The sequence below is a fragment of the Rhinolophus ferrumequinum genome, chromosome 23, assembly GCF_004115265.2.
Source record: "Rhinolophus ferrumequinum isolate MPI-CBG mRhiFer1 chromosome 23, mRhiFer1_v1.p, whole genome shotgun sequence".
Classification (NCBI taxonomy): domain Eukaryota; kingdom Metazoa; phylum Chordata; class Mammalia; order Chiroptera; family Rhinolophidae; genus Rhinolophus; species Rhinolophus ferrumequinum.
This window is the reverse complement of record NC_046306.1, coordinates 20,837,200-20,847,230: the sequence shown is the minus strand read 5'-3', so window position 1 is coordinate 20,847,230 and position 10,031 is coordinate 20,837,200. Positions and strand designations below refer to the sequence as shown.

At 41.5% G+C, this 10,031-nt stretch overlaps 1 protein-coding gene across 2 annotated transcripts in view; it reads left to right on the top strand.

The window, feature by feature from the left end:
- The first annotated feature begins 605 nt into the window (after nt 1-605).
- The window catches only part of ITCH (itchy E3 ubiquitin protein ligase), a 138,002-nt gene continuing 128,576 nt past the window's right edge, over nt 606-10,031 (top strand). The window contains exons 1-2 of one of the 2 annotated variants that reach the window (XM_033095353.1): nt 606-767; nt 5,567-5,747. The gene's annotated coding sequence lies outside the window, so the exon portion shown is untranslated. Of the gene's footprint in view, nt 768-842; nt 954-5,566; nt 5,748-10,031 lie in introns of those variants that run through there. The other variant, XM_033095354.1, reaches the window with a different exon arrangement.

The window sequence follows — 10,031 nt, the reverse complement described above, 5'->3', positions numbered from 1 at the left end:
CTCTCCCCCTCCCACTCCTAGCACTTGACATAAACTTCCCCAGTGACCAGAATTGTGTCACCTACTCATGCGTAAACTAAATGCTGGTGTATCAGCAAGAATTAGATTTAGGTGCATAGAATAGAAAAGAAAAAGTAAATGTGGCTTAAAAAAGAACTAAGTATATCGTTTACAAAGAGTTTGGAGGTAGACTGGAGGTAGGCTGTCTAGGACTGTTATGGCAGCTTCATGATATCATCAGAAACTCAGAAGCTCATCTTTCCACTCTACCATTCTCATCATAAAAGTGTGGCTTCCATCATTAAGGTCATCTCAAGAGGGCTGCTTGAATTTCAGTCATTGCATCATCTTTCTAGGCAGTAGAAAAGAAGAAGAAAGGTATGACACCACCGCCTCCCAAATATCACAGAAATCACCACAACACCTTACAGCTTACATTCCACTGGCCAGACTCAATCGTATGGCCACAGCCAGTTAAAAAGGATTCTGGAAAACATAGTCTTTTACTTTAAGAAGCGAGGTGCCTGGATAAATATTTATTGCCATAAAAGTTTCTTACCCAAACTTTTTTTCTTTGGGCTCCTAGGAAGCCAGGGGGGAAAGATTTCATGATTTGGAGTCAGACACATTTGGACTTGAATCCTTCATCTGGCTAAGTCAGTTGAACTGTCGGAACCTCTGTTTCCTCAACTGTAAAGTGGAGATAGTCAAAGTATTACTGAAGAATGCTCTTGGTTGCAAGCAGTAGAGAACTTGACCAATAGTAGGTAAGGAAACTTCTTTATCTTACAGGCAGTCACAACACAGGAAGCTGTTTGTGTTGTTTCACTGGTTTGATGATGTCACGGCCCGTGTCTCTGTGATTCTCTTGGCCTTTTCCTCATGTCGTGGCCTCATGGAATATGTTGTTCCAGGGATGACATTATGTTTGTGTTCCAGGCAGAAGAAGAAAGGTATAGGAATGAAGTGTCTCTTCTTTTCTCAGGAAAGCCAGCGTGTTCCCCGAAGTCTCTTCTGTCTCATTGACCAGAACTATATCATAGCTGCAAGTTAGCTAGAGAGGAATGTGTTGATGAACTCAGCCACTAACCAACAGTGTCTACATACACATCTACCTCTCAGGGTGATATGAGGATTAAAAGAACATAGTGCCACCAGAATAGCTAAACTTTAATAAAAGACTGATAATATCGAATGTTGATGAGGATGTGGAGCAATTAGAACTCTCATACGTTGCTGGTAAGAGAATAAATTGGTACAAGTCCTATGGAAAACTATTTGGCAATACATACTAAAGCTAAACATAAGCCTCCCTTATGATTCAGAAACACTCCTAGGCTCATATCCCCAAGAGCAGTGAATACATATGTCTACTAAAAGACATGTACATGAGTGTTCACAGCAGCCTTTTTCATTGAAAACAACCCAAATACTCATCAGCAGCAGAATAGAAAAATTGTGGCCTATTCATACAATGGAACACTACATGACAAAAAAGAGGAGGAAACAGAGGAGGAGAGGGAGAAGCTACTAATTCCTGCAACAACATGACTTGTCCAAAGTCACGCTGCAAAGGCAGGACTCAGTCCCAGATATGGTGACTCCAAATCGTGTGCTTCTTAGAGGAAGCAGGTGGGAGTGTAAATTAGAAAGGCCTTTTTGAGATATCACCTCACCCCAGACAGAATGGCTATCATCAACAAGACAAATAGTGACAAGTGTTGGAGAGGCTGTGGAGAAAAAGGAACCCTCATACACTGTTGGTGGGAATGCAGACTGGTGCAGCCGCTATGGAAGGCAGTGTGGAGGTTCCTCAAAAAATTACGAATAGAATTACCATATGACCCAGCAATCCCTGTCCTTGGTATCTACCAAAAAAATCTGAAAACATTTATACATAAAGACACGTGCACTCCAATGTTCATTGAAGCTTTGTTTACAGTGGCCAAAACATGGAAACAACCAAAATGTCCTTCGATAGATGAATGGATAAAGAAGTTGTGGTATATATACACAAAGGAATACTATTCGGCAGTAAGAAAAGATGATATAGGAACATTTGTGACAACATGGATGGATCTTGAGAGTATAATGCTAAACGATATAAGTCAGGCAGAAAAAGCAGAGAGCCATATGATTTCACTGATATGTGGTATATAAACCAAAAACAACAAAAGAACAAGACAAACAAATGAGAAACAAAACCTCATAGACACAGACAATAGTTTAGTGGTTACCAGAGGGTAAGGGGGGTGGGGGGTGGGAGACGAGGGTAAGCGGGATCAAATATATGGTGATGGAAGGAGAACGGATTCTGGGTGGTGAACACACAATGGGATTTATAGATGATATAATACAGAATTGTACACCTGAAATCTATGTAATTTTACTAACAATTATCACCCCAATAAATTTAAAAAAAAAATTGAAAAAAAAAAGCTTTTTGAGGGAGGTTTGGCAGTCTCACAATTGCAAATATAACGGCCTTGGACTCAGCAATTTCACCATCACAACCAACCCTAGGAAGGATACCCGTTCGGACATGAAGAGGCATGTGCAAGGATGTTCACTTCAGCATTGTTTGTAATGGGGGAAAATTAGAAACAACCTACATATCCACCAACAGGGTAATTAGTTAGACTATTCCCTTTAGGAAGGCACTGAGAAGTGCGGTGGTTAAAAGTGTGGCCTTTCCGTTCAAATCCTGCTTCATTCATTCGGTTAAAATATTTAACCTCTCCAGGCCTTACTTTCTTTATCCTTAAAATGGAAAGAATGCTAGTGGTCACAGACTGTTGGGTTGAAATGAGATATGCACATGAAGCACAACGGATGGGGCCTGGTACCTCGTGGGCATGTGGGCCTACGTATTTTCACAATATATACACTGTGGAAATACAGGGCAGCAGTTATAAAGAACTAGTAAATTTATATGTACTTGTATAGAAAAGAAATCTCCAATTTATAGGGTGGACGTACAAAAAGCTAGTTGCAGGACACATGATCCCCTTGGAAAGCAAAATGGTTGCTTTCTATATGTTTATGCCACAAATACATAAAAACAAGATCTGGCGTGATATGCACCGCATTTGTGACAGTGTTACCTCTGAGGCAAAGAAGGCATTTTGCTTTCTTACCCCTGGGCTCTGCCACTTACTAGCTATGTGATTTTAGGCAAGTTATATTGCCTCTCTGTGCCTCAGTTTGACTCGGGATATACTAGGTGCTACCCGATAAATGGTTGTAAGGATTAAATGAGTTAACACACATAAAATACTTAGAATAGTGCCTGTTACACAATGTAAGATAATGTTAGCTATTACTCGTGGAATTAAATTTCTTTTCATTCTTTGGTGCCCTTTCACTGTACTAAATAACCTCTCTGTCTTGGTCAGAAGTGGGGCACAGCCTCCCCCTCCAAATTACTTCAGAGACTTATGCAGAGGGGAAAAAAAGCTTGAAGGCCTGTATTGGAGACACAGGGGTAAGATGAGGACTGCAGGGGAAGGACACGCCTGGGTGGTGGGGGAAGGAGTGGGCTGGAGGAGGGTAGGGAGGGGTGCCATTGGGCCCAGGCTCCAAGAACAGGGCTTAATTACCATATTTCATAAAATTTAAGATCCACCATTGTAATAGGCACAGTTATTTTGTTTTATGTAATACTACATAATTTTTTAAATGCTGCAATTATTTATGACTTGTCATAAGCTGTCACGTGCATCCCAATTTCAAAGATATTAAAAGGCAGACAGATGTGCATTGTAGAATCATTAAAATATGGGTCCCTAGGGCCCTGAAAGGTTATAATGCCTTCACCCCAAGTTTTAGATATCCCATTGAACTATAAAATAAACGTAAGAGGATTTTCTCCCCATAATGATTACTTTGAAGTTTTTTTGGGGAAAATAGTAAATGTCAAATTCCCTAAACCATATCTCATCTCCTTTGTTCCCCTGCATGGGCTGAGTCAGTCTGTTGGGTGACCCAGGCCTGCCCTAGGGAGGAGGGAAGTCACACAACTGAGTTCTTTGAGCCTTTCCCCTGCTCCGAGGGCAGCAGCAGCTGGAAAGGGGCCCAGCTTTATGGGGGAACAATGGTACCAGCCAGCTGTGAGTAAAGCAGGGCTGACTAGCCTGGCCTGACCTAGCCTGGGTCCAAAGAAGTGACCCTTGCACCTAAGGGGTCCACTCCACTTGGGCAAAGGTTTGAGAGATCCAGGGAAACAGGAGAGGAAATCCCTTCAGCGTTCCTGGAGACTGTGACTAACTGTGCATGGAATCCCAGAATCTCTCAGCCAGAGGACCTTGGAGGCCCATGGAATCAATCAAACTACTCCATTGTACAGATAGGAAAATAAAGGCCTCAAAGGGTCTGGAACTTGCCCTAGGTCACACAGTAAGTCAGTGACAAACCTAGAGCCAGAATCCAGGTTCCCTTTGATTCACCAAGTCGACTATCAAGTGACGATTTGTGCAATCTTTTATAAACATGCCCAGTCATATTGCTTTGACAGTATCTGACACATCAGATAAACTGTCTGACCCCACTAATCACTGGAATGAGATGCACAGGATCTCACGTATGAATACCTTCAGGAAAGGGGGACCTGTGGGTACCTGCCTGCCTGTACTCCTTTAAGACAATATTTACTGTGACATAGTAACTGCCTGGGTTCAAAGCCCCCCTGTAATACTTCCCATATTTCTGACCTCAGATAAATTACTTTATCACTTGTGGTAACTAGCCTCCAAGATGGCCCTCAACGATTCTCACCTCCTGGTATTCATACCCTTGTGTAGCCAGTCCCCTCCTGTAATGATTAGGGCTGACCTGTGTAACCAGTCGAATATCGCAGAAATGCCAGTATGACCTCTGAGGCTAGGTCAGAAAAGACATTTCAGCTTCCTGTTTGCTATCTTGGATCACTTGTTCAGAGGGAAGTCAGCTGCCATGTTGTAAGGACACTCAAGCAGCCCAGTGGAGAAATCCATATGGCAAGTAACTGAGACCTTCTTGCCAACTGCTAACTCATCTGCCAGCCATGTGCATGGGCCACTTTGGAATTAGATCCTGCAGCCCTAGTCAAGCTTAAAGATGACGACAGCCCTGGTTGACATCTTGGCTGGAACCTCATGAGATGCCCCAGGTCAGAATCACCCAGTTAATCTGCTTTTAAATTCCTGACTCACAGAAAATATTAGAGATACTAAATGTTATTGTGATTGTAAGCTCCATAATTTGTTACGCAACAGAAGATAATGAATACAGTCACTCTTTGCCTCCCTCTCCTCATCTTTGGAATGGAGATGATGATAGTACCTGCTTTATAGAATCGTAGCGAACATCCAATGGAATGATGGCTGGAAAGAGTCTGTCTCATAGCAGACACTTGTTGATGGGAGCCGATGTTGCTTTATTATTTTACAATCTTCATAAATTGAGAGCAGAGGTTAAGTACTGTGTGAGGAAGGGCCAGGAGGGAGGATGAAGCAACAACACCCAGTATCTTCTGTGTTTTCCCGGCAATTCAGTTCTGACTACACTTGCATTCTTCTTCCCAATGCAGCAGTCTGTGGAGGAGAGACGCTCTGTGACTTGACCACTGCCAGACCCTCGAGCCAGATCTGGGCTAGAACAGAAATTGTTTCCCATAAATCCACTCAGAGACTGTCTGATTCACCCCTCCCCTGTGCCCCCATGGTGTGCTGGTTCCTGGAATATGCTGTTGCCCCACACTGGGCAAGCAGGTAAGGGATTTTTTTCCCCTTGTCTGGAGAGGGTCACGCACCAGTACCCCTATCCATTCTTCCACGTGCTGTGTAATTCTTTAGTGCCTGCCACGTGGTAGTAGGGAAGGTATCCGTGTCATCTTGCCGCTGCCAAAGACACACCTCCTACGTAAGTTATTGATGTAGGATATTTTCTTTGTGCCGGGGTCGTGCCTCGTGAAACCGAAGAATAGAAGCACGGACCAAGGAGAGGCAAGGAGTTGTAAAAGAGGATAGTTTATTAAAAGTAAAGAGTAAAGAGTCGCAGCTCTCGGAACGAGAGGGGGTTCCGACAGGGTTGCCCAATGTGGGGCAAATGCTCTGGTTTTTATATCTTCCCTTGCCTGCTTGGAGAAGGGGGCTGGCACCTTCTAGATGGAATTCATCTATCAGGTTTGTCCTGTTTGCCCATCCTAAAGGGATTAATGAACCCATTCCTATCTATCAGATCTGCTCCTTTGTCGGGCCACAAGGGATTTATGAGATAATTTATTAACCTCCAGGCGCATTCTCATATGTTTGTCCTGGAGTGAAGGAGACATTCCAGAACCTGGAGTTTCAGGGTATGGCTGCCTTTTGTTTATTCCACCAGGGACCTTCCTGTTTACCTAACAACATGCCAACTAACCTGTCCCATTATTTCTTGCTCATCTGCCAGGAGGCCCTGTCCACGGAATTCACTTCATCTTAGCACTTCCCAGGGATGTCTCCTTACCCCTGGCAGCGACCCAGCTAAGGATTGCTTTGCTATCTATCTCTGAGAACTGAGTATAGTTTTCACTCTGCTACTGATTCATGCTTTGTCAACTCACTCAACCTTTTGAGCACCACTTCCTCATCTACCTAACAGCATGGTGAATTTTGCCTCAGGGTTGTTGGGGGAAGAAAATGAAGCAAGACAGTATGAATGTTTTGTTAAATGGAAACAATAAACTACAGTTGACCTTTGAACAACACAAAATTTGAACTGTGCAGGTCCATTTACACTTGGATTTTTTTCAATATACAGCTGACCCTTCTAATCCTGGGGCTTTGCATCTGTGGATTCAACCAACAGCAACTGGAAACAGTGTTTTCAATCCACAGTTGGAATCCACAATTGCGGAGGGCTGACTGTATGCATTGTTCTATGCTATTTTATATTAGGGACTTGAGCATCCACAGATTTTGGTATCCACGGGGGTCCTGGAACCAATCCCCCTTGGATACCGGGAAACTGTAGTTAAGTTTTTGGGAGTCAAAAGTTATACATGGATTTTTGACTGCGTGGCGATGGAAGCCCCTAACACAATCCCCCTCACCAGTCCCCCGACGCCCCCGTTGTTCAAGAGTCAACTGTATAAATGCTACCAGTCTGTCAGGTGCTGTCCAGCTCCCTGCGCTGCCCCATTCTCCCCATAGCGGGCGCCACTTAACTCTCACGTGCAGGCTCTGCCCTGCTCTCGGCTTGAGACCAACTTTGTTTTTTTAATCAGGGGACCTTAAAAGAGATTTTCATCAGGGGCTCAGCTGTAAATTGAATTTTTTTAATTTATTGAGGTGACAGTTGTTAGTGAAATTACATAGATTTCAGGTGTACAATTCTGTATTACATCATCTATACATCCCATTGTGTGTTCACCACCCAGAGACAGTTCTCCTTCCATCACCATATATTTGAAAATAAATTATTTTTAAATCATCAAAGTAATAGAATCACAGTACAGAAGAATCCTTAAATTTGGATGTGCATTAGAATCAGCCTGAGGAGTTAATGTTGATGCCTGGACCCCACCTCCAGAGATTTGGATTTGGTTATCCACAGTGTGGCTTGGACATTGGGAGTTTTAAAAGCTCCTCTGCCTTACACCCTGAATGAAACAACTGTTTTCAAGACACTGGACATCAGGTAGTGAAAGACAGTAATCTTTGAGAAAGTGGAAACAAATTAGGTGAGACCTATGATTTCCCAAAATTACTGTCTTGAGAGTTTTCAGGCTATGGTACAAGGAGGGGAAATCCAGATGGAGCCCAGCAGACTCTCTGAGTTGGAGGGACAGAGCTGAGAGTCTAGGAAGATCAAAGAGGCTAGAGGTGGCAGAATACCAGAGAGGAGAGAGAGTTGCATATAGAGAGAACTCTGGAGATCTACTCAAGTATTCAGCTGAGTACTCACTAGCACATGCAAGTGAAGAATTACCTGCGTCCGGGAAAGAACCACCCAAAAGGATTAGAGGCAACAGTGTTCCTGCTCAAGTAGGGCTGGGAATAGTGCCTGTTCCCACTAGACAGACTGAAACGGCTCGTGATTAATAGGGAATTCGGCAGAGTACACAGTACTCAGTAGTGGAGAAAAATTAGCCCTAGTCTAAGTAAGCACTGCTTCGTTGCCACCTAATCATAAAATCAAGACCCAAAAAGATCAAACTGTTTCCAAATAACTGCATTCCAGAACAAAGGTCAAGTATACTTATAGAATTACAAAAATACCCAGCAGCCAACAAGCAACATTCACAATCTCTGGCACCCAATGAAAAAATTTACCAGTCATGCAAAGCAGGAAACGAGGAGGAGAAAAATGATTGCAACTGACCCAGAATTGACATAGATGTTAGCATTAGCAGACACGGACATTAAAACAATCATCATAACTGTATAATAACTTATAATGGAAGATATAAAGATATAAAGAAGTAGTCAAATTTTTAGAGATGAGTGAAATTTAAAAATATACTTGATGGGATTAACAGCATATTAGACATTACTGAAGAAAAGATTAGTAAACTTGAAGATATAGCAATAGAAAATACCCAAAATGAAACAGAGAAAAGAGAATTTTAAAATAATGAACAGAGAGCTGTGAGCTGTGAACAGTGAGCTATAAGATGGCTTCAAGTAGTCTAATACATGTGTAATTAGAATCTTTGAAAGAGAGGAGGGTGGGGCAGAAAAATTATTTGAAACAATAATGGCTGAAAATTTTCCAAATATGATTACATAATGGTCTGTGTAGAAAGAAAGCTGAATGGAATCTTTTTTTTTAAACCTACTAGAACTAATAAAAAGATCAATATACAAAAATAAATTGTATTTCTATATACTAGCAATGAATAATTGGAAATTGTACTAAAAATATCATTTATAGTAGGATGTAAAACTATGACATATTTGGGGTAAATATGATAAAGGATACGAAATATCTCTGTATGCTGAAACTATAGCACATTGCTGAGAAAGTAAAGACATAAATAAATAAATAAATATACTGTTATGAGTCGGAAGACTTAATAAGTGTTAATATGTCAATTCTCCCAAAGTTGACCTATAAATTTCAACGCAACCAATAAAAATAAAAAAATAAAAAAAACCTCAGCTAGCTTTTTGTAGAAATTGATAAGCTGGTTCTAATATTCATATGGAAATGCAAGAGCCTACAGTGGGTAAAGCCTAATTTCAAGACAATATAAAGCTGTGGTAGTCATGACAATATGGTCTTGGCTTAAAGGTTGAGAATAGATTAGTGAAACAGAATAGAGAATTCAGAAAAGCAGATTTACACGTATGAGGTAGGACAATTAAGTTCGTGAACTTTATGCAACGATGTTGCTAATCTTTTTTGATATCAGAGGGATTATTCATTATGAATTTGTACCAAGTTAACCAAGTTTACTATTTGGAAGTGCTGAAAGGCTGTGTGGAAAAGTTAGACGACTTGGAGTTTTCACCAACAATTCATGGCTCTTGCATCATGACTGTGCATCAGCTCCCATGGCACTGTCTGTGAGGGAGTTTTTAGCCAGTAATCAAATGACTGTATTGGAACACCCTCCCTACTCACCTGATCTGGCCCCCAATGACTTCTTTCTTTACCTGAAGTAAAGGAATTATTGAAAGGAAGACATTTTGATGACATTTGGGACATCAAGGGTAATACGACGACAGCTCTGATGGCCATTCCAGAAAAAGAGTTCCAAAATTGCTTTGAAGGGTGGACTAGGTGCTGGCATCGGGGCATAACTTCCAAGGGGAGTACTTTGAAGGTGACCATAGTGATATTCAACAATGAGGTATGTAGCACTTTTTCTAGACCTCATATATGGACAACTGATTTTCTACAAAGATTCTAAGGCAATTGAGTGGAGGAAGGATTGTCTTTTCTATACTGGTCTTGAGACAACTGGTTATCCTTATACAAAAGAAAAAAATGATAAAATTATAAAAAAAGACAACTTTGATCCATATCTTGTACCATATACAAAGATTAACTCCAATTGAATTATAGGC